General features: G+C 39.9%; 1 protein-coding gene across 5 annotated transcripts in view; it reads left to right on the top strand.

Annotated features, from left to right (window-relative positions):
- NELL1 (neural EGFL like 1) overlaps positions 1–26,528 on the top strand; it is an 883,212-nt gene that overhangs the window by 420,738 nt on the left and 435,946 nt on the right. The window lies entirely within an intron of this gene.

The following is a 26,528-nucleotide window of genomic DNA, read 5'->3' on the forward strand; positions in this document are numbered from 1 at the left end:
AATAAAAAAATAAAAAAGAACGCAAGTATTAACGAAGACATAGAGAAAAAGGAACCCACTTGCACTTTTGGTGGGAATGCAGACTAGTGCAATGACTGTGGAAAACAGTAAAGAACTTCTTCAAATCACATTACTGGATATTTACCCCCAAAATACAAAAACACTAATTTGCACCCCTCTATTTATTGTAGCCTTGTTTACAATAGTCATATTATGGAAACAGCCCAAGAGTCCATTGATAGATGAATGGATAAAAAGGTGGTATATGTATACCATAAGTAAGCCACAAATAAGACTGAAATCTTGCCATTTGCAACAACATGAATGGAGCTACAGCATAAAATGCTCAGTGCACTACTAGGACAGTCAGAGAAAGACAAGTACTGTACGATTTCACTCATGTGGAATTTAAGAAACAAATGAGCAAAAGAGGAAAAGAGAGACAAAGCAAGATACAGACTTTTAACTACAGAGAACCAATACAGAGAACCAGAGGTGAGGTAGGTGGGGGGATGGGTAAAAATAGGTGATGGGGATGAAGGAGTGCACTTGTTGTGATGAGTACTGGCTGATGTGTGGAATTGTTCAGTCACTATATTGTACACCTGAAACTAATATAACAGTGTATGTCAACTATACTGGAGTTACAAATAAAACATAGGACTGAAGAGAGAGAGAGGCTATGGGATGCCTCTGTTGGTGGGGTCTTTTGAGGAGATTCTGAATCTTCTGTGACATGATTGTTGTAATGCTTCAAAGAGCTCGAAAGATAGATGACCTCTCTGGGGCGACCTGTGTTCTCTGGGTAAAGAAGTAGACTTCTTTTCTGCCAGTGTCTTGCTCATTTGGAGTCCCCTAGAGTCATGACACAACCTGATAGAAGAAGAGAATTCTCAAAATGACCGAGACAGCATTTATATGACCCTATTTGTCCAGAAGAACATGAGAAAAATTCACTAAGTTAAGTTGAGGAAATTATAGAAACCTACATTACTTGCACATATGTTTGTGACTAGGCTTCCTTCCCTGCCATGGCATGTGAAAGAAACAAAGTCAACAAAAGGAGAAAAAAGGGAAAAAATGAAGAGGCTCCTCTAAACAGGGATTGTGTAGGGTACAAATTCATGGAACTTTTGGTGATTGAGGGCAACTTCAGTTTTCCGTATGTAATCCTGGAAAAGTCAAAGGCCAAATATTTATTGCATTTAGTAATAGTAGTGTTAAAATAATGCTAAAGTGTTTTTTTTTAATTAGCAAATATATCTTAGGATCCCGAAAGGCATTTCCCTTGAGGTTTCAGGGTGAAAATAAATCTGAAGGATTTGTGCAGTGTTTGGCTTCTTTGCGAGATTTAAATGGGAGGGAGTTCTTATACCAGCACTATTGTAAAGTATCTAGGACCATTGACTGCTGAAGAGCAGCTAGGATGAATGATGGGGCTTGCCCCCAGGGTGTTTGTGCACAAACCTATTAAGTACTGTGTTGCCCTTGATCCAAGTTCATCAGGAAGCCTTGTTAATATTTCTATACACTCTATTGTTGGAATTGTGCATGCAGAATCACAATTAAGCTTTCACATAAAAGGAGTTTGATTAAGGATGCGTTAGCACTTACGGCATTATTGAGGCTGGTCTTGTAACCCTGCTGTGTCCACATTTGAGTGGACACAATGCATAGACACTTCTCTTTAATAACCTAATAAGCTATCTTATATTCTTTGTTTCCATCTCAAAGATTTTGGTAAATGCATATGCATAGGTATTTCTATACTTTTTAAAGGTATAGTGAGGCATTTTAGGACTTTTTTTCACGGTAATTGAGAATATATTACTTATTCTTGGGCCAGAGTGAAAGCTCTAAATTTTCATGGTTAAAAATCTAGTGTATAAATTAGTGTATAAATTTTACAGGCTGAAAGCTTTGGCTCTGCCACTTGCTTGCTTTATGAATTGGAAAACCACTTGAGTTCTCTGCTGCTTCTTCAGTATCCTCTATACATCCTCACAGAGTTGTGAAGGATAAAGTAGGACAGTGTAGGCATATCAGTTCAGATAATTGTAGCTGAAAGAATGAAAAAAAAATAGACTCCACTGGCTTAAATGATAAATATATTCTCTCATAACAAAGTCTAGAGGGACAGTGTTTCCAGAGTTAGTTAATTCAGCTGCTCCATAACATCATCAGCAACACAGATTTTTTTTTTGAGTTTTTATTTTCAGCATGGTAGTTTGAAACTTGATATAGCTCCCTTCAAGGTCTCAAAAGGGCTAAGTAACTCCAAGCATCACATTTTGACATAATTGTGTCCCAAAGTCAGAAGGGAAAGAGGATTCCCTTTTTAGAATACTTTTTTTTTTTAATATCAAAGAGAACTTTATCAGAAGGCTGTCCCCAGCAGATTTGTTTTCATGTTTCATTGGTCAAAACTGTTTAATATACCTACTAATAAAACATGGAAAAAAAGAAATAGCTTGAATCAAGATTTATCCCTAAGTTTGGGGTAGATCTCAGCTTCCTTTTTAGTACTTAGCTAACTGATATCTAAATGAATTTGTGTTCCATTGTCAACAAAGGGGAAGGGGGTGTGTGTTTTTGTGCACACGTGTGTGTATATGGATCTACAATTGTGTAGGCAATGGCAGTGTCTATTAAGAGTATAGTCAGAGTCTTGAAAACACTTGCAAGCTTAGGAGTGACTAAAAGAGATGTAATTAGGTATGTGATTCTTTGTGTGTGTGTGTGTGTGTGTGTGTGTGTGTGTGTGTATACACACACACCATATTTACATATATTTTAATCACCCATTTCTGGAGATGGTTCAACAAATAGGCACCTTCATACATTGCTGACAGGAATGTTAATTGATAGAAACTTTCTTGAAAGCAATTTGACCATTTATCAAAAGGCCTAGAAATATTTATAGTGACTTATTCTAAGGAAACAATCAGTCACAATTACCTGAGAAGATTTTTATTAAAGCCATGTATTCCATTTATTTATAAGAAAAGAAACTGAAAGCAGCCTAAATATAAACTAATGGAAGTTTGATTAAATAAATGACAAGATTGCCATATATGGAAATACAATGAATATTAAAATAATTTTAGAAGAATATTCTGTGTCAATGGAAAATTCTCACTGTATATTATGAAATTCAAAGCAGCATGTATACTGCTTTCCAATTAAAATAGTAAATAAAAATTATGTATGAACACACATATAATCCCACACACACACATACACAGACACACAGAAACTCAGGCAAGGAATAGCCCCCAAAGAAATAGGTAACAGAGTACCTGAGTGGATGGGTATATATGATATCTTTTCTTTATACTTTTTATTGTCCAGGTTTTCTGTGGACTAGAATATGATACTCTGAATCTGCATCGTGTTTTAATATCAGAACAATGTTAATCACAATAACAGAAAATGCTAGACAAAGGTAACATAAGTTGATTTTGTCCAAATCCTCTCTCATCCTACTAAGTTAAATTTTTAAAAATGTTTATGACTTAGTAGTGCTAATGCCTTTTATCCTTAGTGACATAGATGATGGGTCTGAAGTAAAGAGACGTAAAGCAGTGGCTTTGCTTCAGCATATTTCTGGAGAATTTGGTCAACATGACAGTTAAAGGACTCTTGGAATTCTGATGCTGGATCCTGGAAGGTGACCTGATGGGTAAGTTCCACCTGCCCAGAAGGACTTCTAGGTTCGGGGTGTGGTCCAGTTCTTTTCTGCACTGTGACCAAGACAGAGATACAGAGGGGAGATGGAACAGGCCTGGGATTTTCCACGGCAAAGCAACCACTGGGTGAGAATCCAGCAACATAGATTCTAGTCCTGATCCTGCTACCAGCTCACTGAATGAATATCACCAACTCATCAGTTTTCTTTGGACCTTAAAAAAATCAAGGTTAACTAGCTCAATAGGTTTTAGTCAGAGAAGCTGGGATTCCAAATAAGTTTTCTTTTGAAAAGAGTTTAATAACAACCTTGCAAACTACTATTCTAATTCCTTAATTATGTAAGATATGGTTCCTGACCTCGAGGAGGTTATGGTCTCTTTGGGGGCCATGAAATTTACATTTAAGGAGAATAATTTTATAGGGCATATAACTAAATGTTAAATTGTGAGGTATGGGCAATAAACGTGGGAAAGAGCCTTGGTGCCAGAATAAAGGTATTAATAACTACGTGGTGGACAGATGTGTTTTCCACAGGAAGGTGTTTGAAGGAGTTTGACTTTCATGTTGGGAAATACCTGAGTATTCCAAAAGAAGAATTGAGAAGTAATAGGGTACCTAGTGCTTTAGAAATAGATGCATCTCTGTGTTTGTTGATCTACAAAATGACCTAGTACTTGCCTGTGTAGAAGTGGAAAGGAAGAAGGCTCTGAGTCAGACAGGCTTGGCTTGCTGCCTTAACTCCAGGCATTTGTTAGCAGTATCATCTTGAATCAACTTCTGACACATCTTTCTCCCAGAATTGCAAGGAGCAAATGCAGTAATATTTATAAAGTGCTTAGAAGAGGGCTCTGCACAAAGCAAATGTTCAATAAATGATAGCCATTACTGTGTCTATTTACAGGTGAGGAATTTGACTTGAGAATGTAGGGAGGTTAAGGAATTACCCATGATCACAGGCTAGAGAGTAGCAGAGCAGAGATAGAAATGCAGGACTTCTAATTCCAGAGATTCAAATGCAGCCTCTATTCAGAGCTCTTTTGAAGATGCCTTCAAAATGGTAATGCAATATGGTCTGCAGCTGCTTGGTAACAAATGACCATTGTTATTTTTTATATATTTTTTAACTTTGTAAAAATTATCATTTTAAAATATAATTTATTGTCAAATTGGCTTACATACAACACCCACTGCTCATCTCGACAAGTGCCCTCCTCAATGCCCATCACCCACTTATTAGAAAGAAGGAGCCTGAGGTTTGGGGCCAAGATAATCCTATTTTATTCTCAAGTCTGCCATTTACAAGTTTTTGGGATCTTGGGGAGATCCTTTCAGTGTTCCATGTCTCAGTTTATAACACCAAGAGAGAGGGTTGTGTTTAAGGTTGCAACATATGGAAGAGCCTAACCCAATGACTGACTTTATATGGTGCTTAATATTGAAGCCCTAAAACCTGTTTGCAGAATTTCCTTATCCTCCCTCTTCTCATCAAATGGCTCGTGAAGTACTTCAGAGGACACCGTAGTACCTTGGATACATTTGGAAAGCTGCTTGTCCTGAGAAACTCAATCTCTATAGACAGTGTCCAGATTCTCTGGATGTACAGACTTGTTGTCAGATGCTTCATGCTGATGGGTTAAGGAGACCAGTGAGAAGTAGATTTTCCAGTGGCTTATAATGAGCAAGGAATAAATTCTTTTATTTCAACGAAAATAATTGCCTTCTGGAGTTATTAGTTGTAAGTTGCTGTAGACCAGAGCTCTGGAATATGTTCTGTAAATTATCTTTAAAAAGTTAAGTTTGTTTCCTGAAAAGGGAAGCCCCGTAAACTGTGAATGCCATTGGCATTTATCAGACCAGATGGCTGGCATCTAGTTACTCCTTTGGGGTGGCCATAGGACACATTGCTTTCAGGAGGAGCATGGAAGGTCAGAAGCTTGGTGTACATTGGAACCCAGGATGGGGACTTTGGCAGTTGAAAAATGTCCTTCGAGGGAGTTTGTAGCACACAGAGAGATGTATAAAGAAAACACCAAGTTTAATAAAATTATAAAAGAGATCATAATTATAATATATTTATGTTGCAGTAACATTAAGATATTCAGATAGCCCTGTTTGGAATATTTCTTCCCATATAGTTTTCTATGCCTATGTCTGTATTCTACATTCTGAAATTCACATTGCAGCTACCAGTTGATAGTTTAATTTTTCTACTTATTTCATGAGCATTGCCCAGATTAGTAAAGTTACTTAAAAAATACAACTGTTCATGGCTACAAAATATACTTTGCTATGGATGCATGATTATAGCTTTTACCATTTGGAGAAGTATTAACATCCAGTTGCCTCTGTGTCTTTGTTTAGCTTTATCACATGCATGTTTTTATTTTTCCTCTGTTATGATAGTGGTCAATGCTTTCCTCACTTTAGCTTAGGAGTGATTTATAACCCAAAACTCAGAGCAGCCCTACCGAAGGGGTATACATGCTTAAGGATTCATGGAGAGAGAGAGAGAGAGAGACGTCAGCTTCTCAAGTTTTATTCATTAAGGGACATTTCAGGGAGAAGTAGATCCCTAAAGAGCTGTGAAATATTAGCAGATACCTTGGTGGTATAAGGACCCTGCCTACTTATGTAAGAAAGACTTTGTAACAAGACAGAGGTGCTCCAGTAAGCCCCTGCCTAGTTTATGATGTATATTTTCCAAATTGATATTTGAATTCTTTGTCCTTTAAAATTCAGAGTATGTATATACTAGATCAGCTAGCAATTTTTCCCCCCTTATGGCATTAATTTTCCCATTCTGATTGGTAAGCTAAATGTAGAGAAAGCATTAAAGTATCAGAAGGTTCAAATAGCTGGGATATTAGAGACCTAAAAGACATCAGAAAATGCTTTCAAATTATAGTCATTTGAGTATGAATTTTGATGAATTTTTGAGGCAGTGTGCCCAGAGAGATCTTGCTTATGGATTATCCAAAACCTTAGGAAATTTTCTCATCAAGAAAGCTATTTTTCCCCCCAAAGCAGGTAGTCCTTTTAACTTCGTTATGTTAAAAATGTGGCATTGATCAGAGGAGGCAGATATCATCCCTGCCTATTAGTGAGGTAGGGAGGGTAAAGGGATAATTCCCGTCTCACCCAGAGAGTGTATGGTATTAAATGACATTCATGTCATAGCCACCTAGGCTGAGCAGCTTACAGTGGAGGGGAGGGAATCAAGTGTAAGTATATCCTGTGATGATTTTCTTGGCCTCAAGCAAACCACTTATTTATTTATTTATTTTTTTTAGGGCAGGTTGGAACAGCTTATGGCTTTGGAGCCAAGACATGAGGGAGGCTAGAGAGTTGTGCCCTTTATCTATTTTTAGGATTTAGAAAATCAACAAATCACAAAATAGCACTGGCATGGCTGTCATGTTTACCTTTCAACACTCCTGTAGTTTGTTTGTTTGTTTATTTATTTTCAGACAGACAGAGACAGTGCTAGTGGGAGGGGGGCAGAGAGAGAGAGGGAGAGAGAGAATCCCAAGCAGGTTCCATGCTGTCAGCACAGATCCTGATATGGGGCTCGGACACACGAAACCGTGAAATGATGACCTGAGCCGAAACCAACAGTTGGACATTTCACTGACTGAGCTACTCAGGCTCCCCATCGAAGCTGCTGGAGTTTTAAATTTACTCTCATTTGGATGTAATTTATTCTGTTTCATCTCTTTTCATCCTTCTTCCTCTTAGCTCTCTACTTTGGGGCATATTATAGGATTTATCCTTAAATCTTATTTTCTTTACCTTTTATATTTGCTTCTTTAATGTGTGTGTTATTATTTATGGCTTAACCTGACAAATGATGGTTTAAATGAAAGACTGAGGGTCAAAAAATGCTGTAAGACAGAAAAAGGAAGTATTGGCAAGGATGTGGAGAAATATGGAACTCTTCTGCACTGTTGGTGGGAATGTTGAAATTGTACAGCCACTGTGGAAAATTGACAGTTCCTCAAAAAATTAAAAATAGATAAAAAGTCATATCCAGCAATTCCCCTTCTAGATAGATACTCAAAATAATTGAAAGCAGGCTCTTAGAGATTTGCATACCCGTGTTCATAACAGCTTTATTCACGAGAGCAAAAATGTAGAAGCAACCTAAGTGTCCCTGGACTGATAATTGGAAAAGCAAAATGTGGTATATACATATTATGGAATGTTATTCAGCCTTAAAAAGAAAGGAAATTCTGACACCTGCTACAATATGGGTAAACCATAGAGAGTATTATGCTAAGTGAAATAAGCCACTCACAAAAAGACAAATATTGTATGATTCCAGGTATATAGAATAGTCAGATTCATAGAGGCAAAGTAGAGTGGTAGTGCCCACAGGCTAGGTGGGAGGGGAGTTATTTAATGGGTATATAGCTTTAGTTTTACAAGATAAAAAGAGTTCTGGAGATGGATGGTGTTGCTGATCGAGCGCCAACGTGAATGTCTTTAATACTAGTGAACCATACGCTTAAAACTAGGTAAGATGGTAAATTTTATGTTAGGTGTATTTTACCACAATTTTTAAAAATTGGGGGAAAATGCCATTGAGGAGAGATCACTTTTACTAAATCAGCTTTAGAAATAATATTTACCGTGGTTTTCCTTAGCACATATTATGCATCAGCTTTTTGAGCTCAGGTAACGATTTGTTCATTCCTTACTTCATTCATTCATTCATGAAACAAATGTCAGTTGAGAAATTTAAGCATCGGGTATTGTTCTAGAAGGCAGGCTTATATCAGGGGATAAAACAGAACTTTGTTATCAGTGGGGCACATGTTCTAGTTGGGTGGAGTCAAACAATAAACAGGTAAATCTAGAGTTTGCTAGGCAGTGATAAGAACTCTGGAGAGAAATGAAGTGACGGGGCGGTGGGGGGGGGGAGACACTAGGTGTGCTGCATGGGCCATGATGCAGTTAAATTTTTTTTTTTTAATGTTTATTTCTGAGAGAGCCAGAACAGGAGAGGGGAAGAGAGAGACAGAGACACAGAATCCAAAGCAGACTCCAGGCTCTGAGCTGTCAGCACAGAGGCAGACGTGGGCTTGAATTTGTGAACTGCGAAATCATGACCTGAGCCAAAGTCGGATGCCCAACTAACTGAGCCACCCAGATGCCCCGTGATGCACTTTTATATGGGATGGTCTGGAAGGGTCTCCCTGAGAAAGAGCATATAAGCAAAGACAGGAGAGAAGGGAGGGTGCAAACCACACTGGTATCTGGAAGAGCGGTGTTCCAGGCTGTGGGCACAGCAAATGGAAAGAACAGTTGTCTACTCAATGACTCAGGATTAGATAGGAAGGCTTATTCAATCAGTAAAATCTAACCTGCCTTTCTCTAGCCTACAAGTGTCTCTAGTATTCTCTGGTAGAATAAAGCACGGGGGATTCGTGGCCATTATTTGCCTCAGAGTCTCCTTTCCCAGGGTCATGGCTGTCTTCCTAAGAATTTAAGATGATAGAAGTCAGGCCATTGGATAAATGAGGCATTACTGTATTTTTCCTATAAATGGAAAGGGAAGCTTTAATGGCCCCAGCCATTACTAACTAGGACAATACCCCTTTTTGAAGAACAGAGTTCAGGAAGGAGCACTTTGAACACAGCATGTAGGGAATTCAGTGCCCATGTCCCATTACTGTTGACAAGGCCCCCACGTTTAATTCTACAGGGTAAATGTAGCAACTCTAGAGTCAGGGCCAAAAAATATCTCTAAGCAACCAGGGACCTGAAAGAGCCTTGCTTTTGCTTTACGCGTACATTTTTAGTTTTCCATTTTCCCTGCTGTTGATAAATAATTCAGAAAAGAAAGGGATTTTACAGCCCGGACTTTTTCATGCAGAGGACCAATACATTATGCGATTGGTCCCTGAACACCCACGGGCTTTTAAACAAGAAGGTCAGTAATTTGTATGTGTTGGTTGGCAGTATGTTCTTCGGGGCTTTGCAATCAATTGGCTTTGTTCTTGTAACTAGTAAAAGGGTGAGGACTACGTGTGTGAAATGCACAGAGCTAATGCTGTCATGTTGTCATGGTCCCTAAGTGGGCTTCTCAGCAACAGGTAGGCTGTGCAACTTAGCTAAGAAGGAAAAGATTATCTGGGACCTCTGATGATATCAGTTGTCTTGATGCCAAAGTGAACATGGCTGCAGTGCCACACTGAGCATCTGGGAACCAGTACCTGCTGGCAGGGAGGGAGAGAGATCAGAATGCCTCACGTGGGAACTTTTTCCTCATGCAACTAGTCTGTGCATGCTAGCCCAAGTATGGTATCTATTTACTTCTGAAAATCATTTTCCAATGTAAGTATAATAATGATATATAATACATAATATATGTGTTTTTGTATGTATATAAGATATAAATTCATAAACTGACTTTAAAGACTAAATTATGTGGATTTAAATGTTGGGTGATTCATGTTTAGAAAGAATATTACTACTCATATGTTAAGCAAATAATTTGGGTTAACATTCACAGTGAATGCTGGTGATTAGTCTGCCACAGGAAATAGGGGAGAGAGGGGAAAAATCCAGACTAATACACTACATGCCCTTGGGCAGGTCATGTTACCTCTTTGGGTCTCAATTTAATCATCTATAATAGAATATTAGATTATAAATTGACTTTCAGACATGCCATTAAATTCTTATGTCTTTGAAGTCAAGAATCATGGCCTTGCATTTCTTTATCCATAGTGCCTGCCATAATGATAGATACTTATTCTTCCCTTTCTCCTTCCTTCCTTCCTTCCTGTTTTATTTTTTAATAGCTAAATGCCTATGTTTAATCATTTAGAACATTGCAATAGCATTGCAATAGCAATAGCAATTCATTGCATTCCAATAGAACTTTATTTTTATAGGTGCCTTTTAGTTTTGTATTTAAAACTTTTTAACAAATTGTTACAATAATGTGGACATCCTACTGACACTTTTTTTTCCTTTGGTAGTATTTGTTTCAGTGAATATTTATATAACTTTTGTGCATTGACTCAGGCCGTAATGATGTTTTATTAACTACTGTTGACTCGTGACTTGGAATTACCATACACATGATCAAAGAACCTTCCTTTGCACATCAGGAGATTTCTGTGAAGGAGAGCCATAGACATGGGTTCAGGATGGGCAGCTGGCCTCCCTTTTGAAGTCCTTTTCATGCTTCGTTCGTAGATGCTTTTGAATGCTTGTTGACAAATGTCACCCCTCTGGCATTTACCTTGCTTCTTTGTTTAAGCGGCGCCCACAGAGCCCAAGCAGCCATACCACTGCTTTAAGTGTAATGGTAATGGGTTCCAGTTGGGCTTTTCCTCGAGGACTGGCCTGCATTGGGTGGGTAGGTGGGGAGAAGAGGAGATGAAAGTCCCCGAAGAGTAGAAACTAAATATCAGAAGACCTACATTCAAGTCTCAGCTTTGGTTGTTGCTAGTTTTAGGACTTTGAACAAAATGCTGTACATAACTATTCTCTTTCTTCTTGGCTAAATGAGGGAGGAGGCCTCTGGTTTAAGGTCCCCGGATTTCTGTGATTTTCAGTGTTGTGAGTCATCATGAAAGACAGAGGAAAGTACTTGAGATTGGGATGACTGAAGAAAATATCGAGTTGGTAGCTTTGGAGTTGAAATTGGATTTTGTGGTGATGGTTGGAACACTGACGATGGACCGGGCAGGAGTCAAAGCATGGATGGAGAAAGGCCCAAGGCAGTGGAGAGGGTTTTAACTTCACTGGCACAGACAGCTCTTGAAACGGTGGGACACCCTTCACCAAAGACTTCTTTGCTGCTTTGGTGTTTTTGTTCTTAAATCCCTAATTTTGACAATTCTGATAATCACTTATTAAACAAAAAATATGTGTTGATTGTAAGCAGTGTTTCAGATTCTCATTTATGGGCTAAGAATAAAGTGTGGAGGGCACAGGGTCCCTGCTCTTGAATAAGAAACTTCTTAGAAACTTCAGCTACCTTTGTGATTAGTTATGATATCTGCTCTAGGGAATTGGCACAAGCCTGGAAGGTACTTGGGCACAGTTTTCAGGATCATTTGAGAGACGTGTATTTACAGGCTTCAATAAGCTTAAATTTAAGAGAGCATGCTTTATAATGCAGAGTCCAAATACATGAGTATTGAAGATATGATACACAGTCATATAGTGCTTAAAGCTAGCAGAACTAGGTTTACTAACTAAATGAACTTGTGCAAAATTCTTAACTTCCCTCGGACTTGATCTCTCGTTTATATAATGTGCATAGTATTACTATTTATGTAATTGGGTGGTTTTGAGGATTAAATAAAGTATAAATATAAAACACTTCACTTGTTCCTAGCATATGCTCTGTGCCCAATGCATGTTAGGTGTTAGTGTTATTATTATAATTTTCATTTTGTTTTTCACTTAATATTTAACATGTAACTATAGTACCTCTTAAAGAGGGGGGAAGCACACTGTCACCTTTATTGCTTTCTATGAAACCAGGAGAGCTCTTTGGCTATTGGGAGAATGTGGATCAGATGAGCAATCTGATTTTATCATTTTTAGAAAGCATCACTTTGTAAAGCTTCCTTGAGTGATAGTAAGGAAAGAAACTGATTTCTCTCTTAGATATGATGGTGATTGCATTTCTTAGAAGGGACAGACCAGTCCTTTGAGTGTTAGCTTGTGAAGGACCAAACCAGACAAATGTGTCTGGTGTGGTCCAGATAGTCAAAGAGCAGATGAAGATGCTTCAGGAAGCATTGTTGATATGACCAAATGTTCCCACTGAAAGGGGACACATGGTACAGAGTGGAACTCAGGCTCTGGAACCTGAAAGGTGAATCTGCATTGTAGCTTCACAAGTCATCTAACCTGCAGCAGGCCACTGTGCCTTGTCTGAGCCTGTTTTCTCATTTCCAGAATGGGCTGATAACAGCAACAGTACTTTTTATCATGTCGTAATAGAGTTAAGTGAGCTAATGCATGTAAACTATGGTATATAGAATCAGTAACTAAAATGCATAACCAGATATCTCACAGTATCTGCAACATGGTAGTTGCTCAAGAAACTTTAGACTCCTTTTTCCCCTCAATCATTTTATATGCTTTAATTTGGTTGTGTAAAGTTGAAGTAAAATACAGGAAACACTGGCTTTTTTTGCCTTTTGAGAAGATTTATCAGTTCTTGGTCCCTAAACTTTACGTTTCATTCTTATGCCTAAATCCCTGCAAACTATCTGCTAATTCTAATGTCTGAGCCCCTCCCCACTACCATGGCTAGAATGTAGGTTGTCTTGTATGTACATGACCTTAAACAAAGATGTTTAGTGCTTTATTATTAGTCAGATGAATTAAAGGAGTTGCAAGACAGATGTTAATGATCTTTATATCAATCAGTTATTCAACAAATATTTAAGTATCTGCTGCATGCTGGACTTTGTTCAAGGTATTGGATGTACAGCAGGGTATAAGAAAGACCAAATCCTGGCCATAATAGAGCTTATATTTCCAGATAAGGAAACAGTTGATTACAAACAAACTTTTTGAGTTGTAAATGCTGTGAAGAAAAACAAAGCAAGGTGTAAAGGATTAAGAAATATTTTGGTGTGACTAAGAGGGCTGTTTTTTAAAAAATGTTTATTTTTGAGAGAGAGAGAGAGAGAGAGCACATTAGCAGGGAAGGGGCAGAGAGAGAGAGAGGGAGGGAGGGAGGGAGAGGGAATCCCAAGCAGGCTCTGCACTGTCAGTGCAAAGCCAAACAAGGAGCTCGAACTCATGAACCAAGAGATCATGACCTGAGTCGAAGTCGGACGCTTAACTGACGGAGCCACTCAGGTGCCCCCACGAGGGCTATTTCTTTAAAGGACAGTGTGAGCAGGCGTAGGGAGGCACTGGCCTATTTGAATCAAAATTGGAATAAGAGGACAGTATAAGTGATGAAAAGTTCTGTGAGAACATTCCAGTCAGAGGAAACAGAGAGTGCTAAATTCCTAAAGAAGGATTGACCTTGGTATGTTTGAGGAACAGAGAGAAGGCTCTCCTGCCTAGTGTGAGAGAGGTAGGTGGTAAGGTCAGATCAGGTCATGCATGTAGGGCCATGTGGACCTTGGAAAGTTTAGATTTAATTATAAATGGTATGGAAAGTATTGAAAGTTGATCCAACTATAGCAAGTATTAGTCATTATTGACTAATAAATGGATTTATGTAGCATTTTCTATATCTTCAGCAGTGTTGAGGTGGTTAGGGCTTGTGGGGTATTGTTGAGTTCAGACAGGTAGTACAGGAAATGCCTCTGTCTATAAGGAACTTATAAAGAAGTAGAGGGACAAATCTAACATATATGGAATAATTTTAAAGTGATGCTCTAAACTATCATAGTATTTCTAAGTACAAAAGAAGATAAAAGAAGGAGGATGCCTTGTGGTTTGGAGCTATTTATAAAGAATGTCTGGGAAGTTTTGAGGAACCAGGAAGCTTTATAAACCCTCCTGAGTAGATTAGACTTGAATAGGTAATCAGGAGCCATTATAAACTCCTGAACTGGATATTTAGGTGATTGATCTGACAGTTCTTGCTTTGGAAGAAGAAGGATTAAATTCTCGGAGTCTAGTTTGGATTGCCCAATAAACTTGTTCATCGAAGTCCAGAAAGGGCTGGTGGCTATGGTGGCAGGTTGGGTAGAGGAGATTAAAGGGAGAGAAATACATTTAAAAACTTCAGTGTTCATATTTTATAGGACTAGAAATAGACAATGCATGAAATTCATTTCAATGCATGAAAATGGAATTATTGGAAAAAATGAGTCATTCTGGAATAGAACAGTATGAGTCACATTTGTAGTGACATTGGGTTGTTTATTCAGGTATTTCTCATCAGTGGGGTTTAATAAAGTGAAATGACATTAGATGATATTTAACCAGAGGATTCAGGATTCGATAACTCCTGTTACTTGTCATCATCATCATCATCATCACCATCATTTGGGTTCGTGTCCATTTTCTCCAATAAAAGACTACTGTGTAGACAGTGTAGACACAAGTTTAAGTGGAGACCTCTTCTTCACCGGTCAAGTCCAAATTGTGTCACTGGCTCTCCCTTTATGGATGAAAATGCTTAATGCTTACCAGTAAAGAAGCAAAGAGAAGGCGGGTTGGCTGGACCTATCTTTCGATGCAGTAATTCTGTCTGCAATTCACATGGCCCAATTGATGCCCTAGCATGTGGTTTCACCTGGTTAGTTAACTCCACCTGGAGTTAGTATGCCCTACTTCTAGAGAGGAGAGAGGGATGAGAATGGAAATCTCCTTCCCAATAAGGGGAATTCATCCTATAAATGGATGGAAATACTGAACTGGATTACATGTGAAGGTGAGATATCGGAGATGGAGACATGAGTCCTCCTGATACAAACAGATGGATAAGGATAAGACAGTGTGTAGACAAAAGTGTGCAAGGCCAGTGCTCTGAAGGAGACCCCTGTGTGGAGGTCTTTGTGGGGAAGGGCAGTGAGGAGAGAAGCAGCACTGAAATTGGCAATAAAATTAAGAGATTATAAAGTGGAAATAAAAAGAGAGAAGAGTTGATATTTGGCCATATTGCTAAAAGATTATACAGAGAAAATTCCACTATATTTGATGAGAGTCATTGGCAATGTTCCAAAGGACAGAATCACTGCTGTATCCAATAACAGGATAAAAAAAAAAAAGAGATTTTTGTAGGAAATCGGACAGTGGTTAGAATTTGGAGGATCTTGGCAGTCACGCAGTTAGAACAAATTGTAGAGAAACCTGAGGGAAAGAGGCAAGACCCCGTGAAAGACGTCATGTTCACCTCAAGCCAACTTCTAAGATGAAGAATATTCAAAGGCTAAATGGGAAGAGATTAAAGATACTTAATCGGAAGGCATCATTTTTGGAAAGTGGGGCACAAATGGGGGAGCTGGCTTTATGGAAGAGAATGGGAATCTTTTATGCTAAGGCTGGAAGGAAGGGTTCAAGGATAGGGGCAGGGAGAGGGGTCTTTTGTGAAAGCCATGTGTGGAGATCCATGCCTGGCAGTGCATTAACTCCGTATTTTCATTCAGTGCCTTCTCTGCAACACATTTTCCTTCCTCTGTCTTTCACAAACCATGAAAACGAGTTCTACTTTATGTAAATAGACAATGTAAGGCTTTCCCCTTGGAGGGACCTTTGAAACGTAGTATACACTTGATTGCTCTGTCATGTTCTCTGTGCTTTGTTTTGTGAAGGTGTTTTGTTATCTGAGGATGGGGAGCATCTGATGGGATTGTTAAACAACTAAATCTGGGGTTGCCAGCTCTGCATGAATGACATTTGATTCTTATTCCCTCATTGCTCTTGGGGAAATCTCATAATTGCTCTCTCAGTCTCCCCATCTGCAGAACTGGTATAAAACTGCCCTTCTCCTCCTGAGGGCATTAAGGGGATTACTGAGCTAATGTTTTATAAATCACCAAAAAGATTCTAAATGTGAAGTGCAATCATTACCCACCTACTAGATACGATGGCACTCATAATGATATATTTATTACCTCATGTTCATTTCCGTGGCAATAGCCTGTGCATTTGTAAAGAGATTATGCTTTCTCTGCTAGGGCAAAGACAGACGCATACCATCTATCACCTCGAGACATAACAGCAAGAAAACGAAAAGTGAATATGTGGTTGGTTTTGACCTAAATGTTTTGGGTGTAGAGCCTGTTGTGAAATTTTCCCCTGAAAACAAAAATCTGCCCCCTACCTTGATGGAATAATATTTAAAATAAAATGAGACGTGAATGCTTCTTGGGACATGCTGGGTTTGAGATGTCAACATATAAAATTTGAAATCCAGCTGTGAGTAGGCATGATTTATGAATGAGTGCTTATCAACTTTAAAAATCACATTCAAACAACAGTGAAGTAGAAAACACGATGAATTGTAGTTAGGAAGATGTGATGGCTTCTGTTTGAGAGTATATGCAGTGGAGAGGTCCTTCCTCTTTGCAGTACATTGGTATAAGGGGTTCTCTTTGTGTGGTTTCATGTCAAGGCTCCTGGATGACTAGTGATCCCAGCCTGTAGCTCATCTTACTCTAGGAAGTATTTCAAATTCAGTCAGTTCAATTTCAATTAAGTTAACTACTGATGTTGCAGTTTGTTGTGCAGTATCCTCATTGGAGGAGTGCCTTTGCAAGAATAATAAGAGCGGGAAGTGTTGAGGGTTTGTGCTTCTAATGGAGGCTGCGTGAGCGAGATCTTCTAGGTAATAAAGAGATGACATGGATAGAATCAGAACAGGATCTCTACCTTCTAAAATACTGTCTTAACATAGGGGAAAGGGCTGCCTTCATAAAGTAACAGTTTGATCTTCTTTCATACATTCTCCCAGGGCTATTTTCTAAATGTGCTATCTTGACACATGTAGTGAGGAGTGAGGTCTGAAATGGTACCACCAATGCAATCCCCACCCTGCCTTGGGGCCTTAACACTTGCTGTTCTCTTTGCCTGCTGTGTGCTTCCTCCTGATAACTGCCCCGCTTGCTCCCTCACTTCTAACAAAAGTATCCAGCTCAGTGAGGCTTTCCTGGCTACCTTTCTGAAATTTTAGTCCCTGCTGAAATTTTAGTCCCTTTCTTTTTCTCTTTGTTGTATTTTTTCCTCCTTCACCATGGTTTCACTCTGTTACCTTATTTATGGTTTGGTTTTCCTACTAGAAGCTCTATGAGGGCAGAGATTTTTGTCATTTTTTTTTTTTTTTTGTTAATGCTATGTCCTAGTACCTGAATAGTGTCTGGTAGATAGATACTTAATATATATTTCTTGATGTTATAGATGATCAGTAAATATGACCAATCAAAACTGTATGTATTGGGCAGTGTGGTAGATACTAAAGATACACTAAGTTGCAGTAACAGAAAATCCAACTAAAAGTAGACCAAGTGGGGTGCCTGGGTGGTTCAGTCAGTTGGGCATCTGACTTTGGCTCAGGTCATGAACTCATGGTTTGTGAGTTGGAGCCCCGCATAGGGCTCTGTGCTGACAGCTCAGAGCCTGGAACCTGCTTCAGATTCTGTGTCTCCTTCTCTTTCTGCCCCTCCCCCACTTGTGCTCTATCTCTCTCTGTCTCTCAAAAATAAATGTAAAAAGATAAAATAAAACTAGACCAAGCAATGAGGGGGCATTAGTGGCTCATGTACACATATGTCCAGTGGTTGAACTGTTTTGAAGGCTGGGGTTTTTTTTTTTGAAATTTTTTTAATGTCATATTTATTTTTGAGAGACAGAGAGAGACTGAGCATGAGCAGGGGAGGGCAGGGAGAAAGGGAGACACAGAATCCACAGCAATCTCCAGATTCTGAGCTGTCAGCGCAGAACCTGATGCGGGGCTCGAACCCACAAACCATGAAATCATGACCTGAGCAGAAGTCAGATTCTTAACCGACTGAGCCATCAGGGCACCCCTTGAAGGCTGGTTTGATACAAAAGCAAAGGGATGTTATGACAGACCTGGTTCATTTCCTTTCCATCTCTCTGCTCTGACTTGATTAGTTTCAACTTCACGCTAAGCTTCCTGGGATCTCACTGTGATTCTAAGGTCGGTGTGAACAGCAGCCCTATCTTTCACATTTGGGGAGAAAGAGGATTGTCTCTGAGAAACTGTATCAGAAGTGTCAGAAGGCTTCTTTCTCAGGAGCCACCAGCTCACATGTCCACTCCCAAACCAAGCACTGTGGCCAGTGATTATGGTGATTAGCTTAGCTGTAGTCACATGCCTCATCCCCAAAGCCTGGTTTGGACTTAGTATCTCCCCAAAACACCTGGGCTGTATGTGTTTTAGGGATGTATGGGTACCCTAATGAATATCAGGATACTGATAAAAGTAAAAGAAGTGGATAATTGGGAGAGAACTACAAAACCGTCTAAAACATACAACATCACGTGTTTCTCAAAACCTATGGTCTACTGAAAGAAACGGTATGTAATTAGACTTATCTGCCATGTGATGGGAATATGGGAATAATGGGATCACATATGTAAAGCACTTAGAACTGTCACACACATTGGGGTTTAATTACTGCTATTGAAATTACTTGTATTGTGATTATTTTAACACAGAGAAGGCTTGGAGGGGTATTCTGATGATCTTGACCATCACCAGCTTTATTCCAGGCTTGAGCCACAGTGCTGAAAGTCAGCAGTTACTAAACCCCAAGGCATTTGCTTCAGCTCATAAGGCTCTCACAGGATAAAATTTATCCAATTAGTGCCTGTTTAGGTCATTATCATAAATAGAAGTGAGATTTAAATAGCTTGAATTCAGATTTATAATATCTTTCCAGCTCTTGAGTAAAAACCTCTCTTAGCTTAGTATCAAATTGGACACTTTTAAGTTAGAAAGGAGATGGTAGTTACAGAACTACCATCTTTCTTTTATGGATGAAAGACTGAGGCCCAAAGAAATTAATTTACTCCAAGGTTACATAGGTAATTAGCGACAGAACTGGGATTTGAACCCAGATCATCAGACTGTTTTTTTTTTTTTCTTTTTTCCCGATTATGTCAGAATATTCTGTTACTGACATTGGAGAAAATACATGAATGACTATTTTTATAGACCCCACGAAGTAGTTTTCTTGTGTCCCAAGAGAGCAAGAAACTAAGCGCTTTGGAAGATTTAGTTTCCACAGATGAAAAATGGTCGATTTTATCGTTTTGAGAAATTGGAGGCTCAGTTTTATTTCATCTTGTGCCCATACACACATCCATTGTACACACACATAATGTGTTGTTAGAGAAAAATCTTGCTTGATCAACTGATCTTAAAAATCAAACCTGGGATCTCAAAGCTCAAAAGAAATATAAAAAAAAAAAAACTTGCTAGACAACTTTTAATTCTTGATATTCAGTTAATTGTTCCTTCAATGGCACAGTCTGAAGCTAGCTGCTTCTCCTGCTCTGTAGGTTTTCTCTAAGCATTTAGAGCTGGAGGGTTTCTCTGGGAAGCACCTTTCATTGGGTGTTTTATACTTCTGCCTCATTATGTGACCTTGAGTGAGCCATTTAACCTCTCTGTGCCTCAGATAATAAAGACCAATCCCTCCCTACCCCACAGATATGTGGAAAGATAAATTATGCTTCAGTGAATTTTGAATAAGAAATCTGTGACGATAAATGGATGGTGGTGTTGAACTTTATAAATCCAAGGAGGAATGATAAGGAAGGTGATTAAGGAAATAGAACAGTAACTTACAACAGAGGGCAAACTCCAAGTGCCTAGCAATGCAAAAAGGAACGGCGAGAACATCATTGCCTTTCCCCTTCTTACTCCTTTTTCTTTCTCTGTCTCTCCTATCCCTCTTCTATAGAGAGCCATGACTCAAAGATTAAATGCTGTGAAACCAGAATCCAGTTCTCACTTTCTTTTCCATTCCTATCAAATGCTGCCAGCTGAGGATGTCAGTTGGTCAGCAGGAGATCTCCTATTAGGATGAGCCTTTCTATTCTTCTCAAGAGTGATGCATTGCATGGTAATGGAATACAGTTGGTAGACAGTGGAATGCTTCACTTAACACTTGCTCTAACCCTGGGCAGGGATGCCTTCCTGTTATATATTGGCTGAAATGTTAGAATCCATTTCCCTTGGGAAAGAGAACACTTCCCAGGTTCCCCTGCCATTAGGGTCTTCAGCCCAACCAAGTATGACTTGGCCAACTGGCCAACTAGATGAATTCTTGGAGGCTTTGATCAAAAACTGAGTTATGTGGGAGGAAAGGCAGGAGTAGAAGCTTCCATTGTGCTGGCTTAAATCATGGCAGAGACAGGGTGTCTGCTTCCTGCTTTTCCTGGAGACTTTCTGATTTGACAACTTCTTGATGCTGGTAGAGTTAGGGTGATTGTCAAATGATGGTGGCTTTCTGAGTCTGCAGCCTCCTGATTGCAGCAAAGGCAACACCTCCTTGGCATCTCATTTCTGTGATGTGGTTTGGGGAATTGTTGCTGGAGGTTAAGCCTGGAACCTGTTTCTTCACCCTCTCCCTCTTGCCCCCTGCTTCTCACTTATAATAGAACACAGTGAAGGCGCTTGGATCCTGCTGACCCATGGAGCCAGCACATGCCTCTGAACTGCTTTATGTAAGAAAGACACTTCAGTATTTAAGCCCTCGTAGTCTAGTCACTGTTTCTTATTGCCGAACCTAGTCCTACCAGATATGTAGCCCTCATGGAAAGGGGAGTGCAGTAGGGCACAAATAAATCTGTTCCCAGGCATCTGGGAGCTGAGTGTGGCTCCTTCTGGGTCCTGAGTTGTACGAAGTAAAATGAGGTTGAAATACATACAAATTAATGAATATTCTCGAAAGGGCAGCTTGAGGCGGTTGGAGGGAAAAAGGAGGACCTGAGGAATCATTTATGGAAGGACCGTGTGCCTGAATTTCCAGGCCAAACTCCCTCCTTATGCCTTTAGTATTTACCTTCTTGAGTAGGTGTTTGGCCATTAAGCACAAGAGTCAAAGGTTGCTTTGCCCTGAGTCACTAGAGCTCCAGGACAGTTTTGGGTAACCTCTGTGTAGCAGGTCAGCGTTTTTATTATCTCACTAGCTGGCGAGAGAATTGCTCTTAAGGATTTTTGCTTAGGAAAATAATTTGATAAGCTCTGTGGCTGGAATTGAGGGAATGAAACAGATGGAGCAATGTGCCATAGAAAGGGACAGGAATGTGGAGTTGATGGAGAGGGAGACAGGAGAGGGGAGGGGAGAGAACAGCCAGCGACATGTGATGTTGGGACATAGTTTGGGGGTGAAACAGCCAGCAAAAAACTTGTAAGAACAAAGGTGTCTCCTGTTCTAGGCATGAAGTTTGCAGAGCCGCCATGTAAGACCCTTTTAAAAAGTAAATAAATACATCTGCTCATGCAAATGCATATTACAAGGGTGCATTCCCTTTTCCCTTCTTTCCTTTTCTGCTTCATTTCATTCTTTCAGAAATTAAGGGAAAGGCTGAGTGTCAGATCTAAATTTATTTCATAGGCAGCAAAAATAGCAGCATACCTCAAACAGTAAAACTATCCATAGGCTCACTGAATTCATTCAAATTATATGCCTCAGCCTCAACCTGTTGGAATTTGCATAAATCTCCCATAGGGCTTTGGACTTGTACAGTTGTGCAGTAGTGGGGCGGGCCAATCTGAAAGGTCAGATTGACTGAAAGGTCACACTGACAATTAGGTGTGTTCCCCCACCCCCCCCACCCCAAGGGGCTGTTTGTAGACAGGTTCTCTGTTATAAAGTCTCAGGGAGACTGGGTATCCATTAATGTTCCAACATGGAGACTTGAAAAGGTAAAAGATGGGCAGATCGACTAGGTAAGAGAAGTCTGTCAAGAGCAGTAAAAGGATATGAAGCAGGAAGCCACCAGTGACAGAAAGTGAGGGAAGGAAGATAAATAAGGGATCGTCCCAGAAGGGTAGGAAAGGGTAAGTATAAAATCCAGATTGAAAGAAGAATACACCCCACATCTCAAAATGCGATCTCAAAACAAGTGAGGGAGAGTGGGACAGTGGAGTATTCTGGGGAGCATTAGGGAGAATGTATGTGTTGGAGGCATGGGGACAGGGACGTCTGTAAGAGAAACAGCATGACATGTACAGAGCAGTATATCCCTTCCAGGAAACCCCAGGTGGGTCATGTGGTAAGATGAGCGCCTGGTGCTGTGGGAGATGATGGGAACACCTTGGGATTAGCTCCTGTGAAATGGAAATTAGAAGGAAACCGCCATTTTTTGATCTAAGAGTGGCATTATGATTTGGTCAAATATACTGAGATATGTGACATAGGCGTTCATGGTCACCTCCCTGCATCTGTCTTTGAATTAGAAAATAGCTCTTATGAAACAACACGTGTGAAGCTTTAGGTTTTCAAGTTTGTCAATAACTTAGAGCATGCAAAAACAAGGAAAAGAGAATGAATACAGGTTTTGTTTGTTAGTGGGAGCATCCTATCTCTTAGGCTATGTCCCTGGGACATTAATCCCCAGGGTAAAGCTCCTGGTGGAACAAGACAGAGTGGATATTTGCACCCCAGAAGGTCTGTTGCTTTTAACATGGCTGACTCAGGAGCATGGTAAGTTGAAGATAGCGGTCACAGCAGGTGGGAGGCCCTAGTAACCATTTCAAGAACTAAACTTTATCCACAGGCTGAAAGAGAGTCACTGAAGATTTGGCCTAAGTTTGATCAGGGTTTCAGCAGCAGAGCATCCTTTAATTGGAGAGAAGGGAGAGAGGCTGACAGGCCCTGAAACCCAGACATGAGGTAGGGTCTCCCTTGACGTGAAGTCCCTAAAACACTGTTCTGTATTGCTCTTCATCTCAGGCTCTGGCATCAGGCAGAGTTTATAGAATGCCTGCTCCATCAAATATCGGCATGTACCTTTGGGCAAATTGTTTCAATCTGTTTCCTCAGTCACAGAACTTAAAGAATAGTAATAGTAATACCTAATAGATCAGTCAGGTTTTTATGATGAGTAAACGAGTTAGCACATGTAAAGCATTTGGAAAAATGCCAGGTACATAGTAAGTGCTATGTATTTATATGTTTATTATTATAGTCATTATTGCTTATGTGCCAGGCACAAAGGACAGTGCTTAATATGGGGTATCTAATTTAATTGTCATAACAATTCTATGAAAAGGTGTTGTTATTAACCCCATCTTACAGAGGGAGAAGATGAGATTTAGAGAAATCAAATAGTTAGTGCAAACAGTCAGTGGTGGAATTGGTTCCCAATCCTACACAAGCCAAATCTAGAGCATCCTAATGCTTCACTGTGTAAAGTGCTCAGGTACCTAACACATGCTAATGGCATGGCAAACAATAGATACTCCTATAATTATTTGAAATGGACTTGGTCTGGGGTAGAGGTAAAGAGTTCATCCAAGAGATTGAGAAAGAAAGACATGTTTTGGTAATACCTCCTACTGATCAGATGTCAGATACAGAAGAGAGATGTCAGAAGTAACGTTTGAGCACAAATTGTTGGTGCTGCTGTTACTCTTAATTATCTGGTCACGTAAGAGATACAATTCAAGAGCCAAATAAACTTGGTCTTGGTCAGGTGTTCAGAGATGTTTAAGACAGATCCAGTAAAAAGTTGGGTTTGGGGGCCCTGTTTGACCTTGGTGGTAGACTTTGCCCTCTACAGTGTACTCCTTGAGAGCAATGTCATGCATGGTCAGGGTGTTAGGCCAGATGTACCAGGAGTCTGATCTCAGTCAACTCTCATTTTCCAGCATTGAATTTCGAGAATGAAGGAGTTTCCTTTTGTAACAGCAGGAATCTGTCTCTGTTTCTCCTCCACTCCATTTTTTGTTTTCTTTTTGGTCTCTTCCCCACTTTATCTCCAGGGTTTATCCTAGGCCCTAGAACATGGTAGATTCATAGAACGCATGTATCAACACACTGAGTGCCCTCAGACTGAATCTTCTTCCGCCACTCTTGGGCTGTGTAAGCTAATGTGGACAATTTTACTGCCTTCCAGGTTCATTCTGCTCATTTGTAAAATGGGGAAAATAATGTGTATTATCGAAGGTTATAAGGATTAATTTGAATAATATATGTATATGTGTATATATAGAGATAGATAGATAGATGTTTACATACAGAGCATGGGTGGGGTGAAGGGCATAGAAAAGCAAGATGAAACATTCGGTGCTGGCATTGGTGGGAAGCTTCTGCTATCCTCAGGTCTGAGGCAAGTGAAAGCCAGAATCACGGAGCTGAATGCATGTAGATGCTAACAGAGGAAGTGGCACCAAATAAGGGAAAAAACTGGGAAGAATCACCCCACCTCCTTCTCCCCCATCCTCCAACTGGAGGCTAGCCATTAGAGGGCAATCCAGGGCGACTCAGCACAGTGCAGAGAAGGATGAGAATAGATGTGGGTGTGAGGTGGGTGGATTGAAAATGGGGACACACCAGTACCCATACCAAATAGTAAAGAAACATAATAAGAAAATACAACTTACCTGTAATCATCTAGAAACCTGTCCTTTCCCACTTTGTATAACTGAGAGATCCAAATGCATTGGCCTTCTAAATGTGGTTCTGAAGGAATTGACTTAGAATAACTTTTAGTTAGAGCAGTCCTAGTTCTGTTGGACTTTTAATAGCCCATATTTGAAAAAAAATGTTTTTGTGCTTAAGTGAATGTGGAAAATGCAGAGTTGAACAATGTTAAATTATTTATGGAAAGGTTTCTCAGAGCCTTTGCTAACTAAGGAGCTTTTGGAATCTTCCTGTGGGAGATATAATGTATAGCACCCCCCCAAATCTTTTTCTTAGAGCATTTCATAGGTACATACTGGAATATGCTGAAGGAAATTCTGATCTTGGACTTACAACAGAGGAGAAATCTATGACCATTTTACTTCTGCTTTTCAAATGCAAGCTGGGGCTTAATCTTGCAGGGTCAGAACCCTCAGTTGCCTTAAGTAGATCAGCTTTTGGTGATATAGATGCCTTTGTGTAAGACAGTCTTTTCATTTCCCTGACCCTTGAGGGAGATGGTTGCTTTGCATTTGTTTGGCATTAGGACGAGTATCCTAATGGAAAGTTAAGCTGTACTGATAGTGGCCTTGACACTAAGGCCACTGCTGACCAGGTGGTATTCCTAATGGGCCTCCTCAGGCAAGCCAACTGTGTGACACTGAAGAATACAGAAAGGGTTTGACACCCATCCGTGTTACCAAGGAACTGGAAATATTGTTGTAAAGGGATGTAAACACCTACCACTCGGAGAAGAATTCCAGATCACTCTTGATCAAATTCTAAAACCCATTGCAGAACGCAGGGATATTTTGTAATTGGTTGTGGTTGTGCTTGTGAATAAAGAAGTCTTCTCAGAGGTTGTACAGCGTCACCTGGGACTCACACAGTTAGGGGATTTTAATAGGGAGAGAGAGAGAAGCAGCACTAAGAATGGGAATAACAGGGTTTAGCACGTAAAGCATATCTTCTTTCAGGTGATGGATTCATGGAAGGAGAGGACCAGGCTGTTTCACTTCTGCATCCAAACTGATTCTGTTCGTAGTGGATTTTGCTTCACAGGGTTTATGAGCCTTACTGCCATCAGTTCCTTGAGTTGCTGATGAACAGTGTGAGCTCAACTCCTCCCTGGGGGCTATTAGTGTACTTTTCACCCACTGAAACTTAATTAGAGGAAACAACCCCCTGCACACCTTTCACACAGATCCATCTGTAAGGAGCCAGTAAATTGGATTGGGGACCAGGGTGAATTTCACTCGAGGTATTTTCTTTCCGCAGAGAAATTGCCAAAATAGAAGCCTTCTGAGTTTCTGAATTTGAACAGGAAAGCCTTTCTTTTTAAAATGTGTGTGTATGATAGAACGCTATGATCATATAACTCATTATCTTACATTAACTTGGGTCCTACACTGAAGTCCTGGAACATAAATCTTGTGTATGGAGAAATAAAGACCCACTGATATTTGGTTTGTTTGTCTGGTTTTGCTAGTTTTCAATCCCCTCTTTCTAAACCAATCACATATATAGAAAAGAGCCCCAGGGAAAATCATGAGATTTTTGTGGCAGTTTCACCCTCTGAGGTTCTACTTAGAAAGAGAGACCATATACTGCAGCTGTGAAGAACACCACTTTGTCACTGGGTGGACCTGAGTTTGACTCTGTTTGGTCGGTGGCCTGGCTACTAAGGAAATTCACGTCTGCATCTTAGTATTAGACACATCCCTTTCCCCAGTAGCATATAGGTTTATGTTTTCTGTCTTGGAGTTCCTAACACCTAGAGGAAGAGTGATGCTC

Source organism: Felis catus, chromosome D1, assembly GCF_018350175.1.
Source record: "Felis catus isolate Fca126 chromosome D1, F.catus_Fca126_mat1.0, whole genome shotgun sequence".
Taxonomy (NCBI): domain Eukaryota; kingdom Metazoa; phylum Chordata; class Mammalia; order Carnivora; family Felidae; genus Felis; species Felis catus.